This window comes from Chrysochloris asiatica, unplaced genomic scaffold, assembly GCF_000296735.1.
Source record: "Chrysochloris asiatica unplaced genomic scaffold, ChrAsi1.0 scaffold00162, whole genome shotgun sequence".
NCBI lineage: Eukaryota > Metazoa > Chordata > Mammalia > Afrosoricida > Chrysochloridae > Chrysochloris > Chrysochloris asiatica.
Window position 1 is genome coordinate 3,842,920 of NW_006408680.1, and position 1,908 is coordinate 3,844,827.

A 1,908-nucleotide genomic window follows, 5' to 3' on the forward strand; every position below is an offset into this window, starting at 1 on the left:
TTATCTCATAACTGAAAGGTCAATTTAACAATAGGACATCAACATAATAAATATCTATTCTCCAAACGAAAGAGACTCAAAATACATAAATCAAACTCTAATAGAATTGAAGACAAAATAGGTAAATCTACAAAAATAGTCTGTCAGTTTGCTCAACACTGTATTGTCAGTTTGTCTTAATGTGATAGCTTTCGTGTTCTTGTGAAGTTGTAAGTTATGTCACTGATATTTTAAATGCCAGAAGGGTACACCATGATTGACAGGATTCAAGTGAGCTTTTAGACTAAGACAGACTAGGAAGGCGAGGCAGACTACTTTGGAAAGTTTAGCCACTGAATACCTTATAAATAGCAGTGAAACACTGTCAGCATCAAAATTTTGAATACTGAAACATGATTAGCAGCACCCAAATCATGTCAGATATGGTACCAGATGATAAGCTACTAAGATTGGAAGGCACTCAGAATGCGACTGGGGAAGAGCTGCCTCCTCAAAGTAGAGTTGACCCTGATGATGCGAATGGAGTAAAGCCCTCAGGACCTTCATATGTTGATGGGGCACAACTCAAAATAAAGAGAAACAGCTGTAAACATCCATTAATAATTAGAAAATGGATGAAGTATGAAGTATAAATCCAGGAAAATTGAAAATTGTCAAAAATGAAATGGAATGCACAAACGTCAATATCCTACTGAACTGAAATAGACTGATATTAGTCATTTTCAATCGGAAAATCATATAGTTTACTGTATGGGGAAAATTGGAAATTGTTATTAATGAAATGGTATGAATAAACATTAATATGCTAGGCATTAGTGAGCTGAAATGAGCTGATATTTGTCATCTTGAAACTGACAATCATATGGTTTACTATGCTGGGAAAGGCGAGCTGAAGAGGAATGACATCGCATTCATGATCAAAAAGAACATTTGAAGATCTAGAAGTATAATGCTCTATTTAATAGTATAATATTCATGCACCTATAAAGGAGAACAGTTAATACCACTATTATTCCAAATTATGAACAAGCCACTAAAGCTTGTGATAATGAAATAGGAAATTCTAACAACTTCTTAGTCTGAAATTTGTCAAACTGCAATCAGGATGTATTTGTAATTACTAGAGATTGGAATACAAAGGTTGGATATAAGGAGGAAGGATCTGTAGTTGGAAAATATTGTCTTGGTAATTGAAAGGGTGCTGAAGATCACATGATAATATTTTGCAAGACCAATGATTTACTGATGAAGATCAAAAACCACAGCTTTTGTGTTGGTTGCACTTCAATGTAAAGAAAACAAAAATCCTCATGACTAGACTCACACAATAATCATGAAAAATGGGGGGAAAAATATTAAAGTTGGCAAAGACTTCATTTTGATTATATCCACCATCAGCACTTATGGAAGCACCAGTCAAGAAAGCAGACGACGTATTTCATTAGGAAAATCAGCAGTACAAGACCTCTTTAAAATGTTCAAGAGCAAAGATGTCAGTTTGAGGACTAAGGTGCACCTGACCCAAACATTGGTTTTTCAATAGCTTCATAAGCATGTGAAAGTGGGACAATGAATTTCTATTTTTTTTTCCACCGATTTTTATTCCACCAATTCTTGGTGTCTTGTTCTTTGCCAATTTCTATCAATGCACCTTGGACTTCCTCCCTGAGTATTATTGGCTCTTGATCATATGCTACCTCTTGAAACAGTTGAACATTAACCGTTTCCTTTTGGTACAGTGACTCTGTATTCCTATCATCTTTTCTTGATGCATTCTGCATCATTCAATAATTTGCCCAGAGAATCTTTCAATAACGAAAGCCGAGGCTTGAATTTTTTCTTCAGTTTTCCCAGCTTGAGAAATGCTGAGCATGTTCTTCCTTTTTGGTTTTCTGATTCCAGATCTTT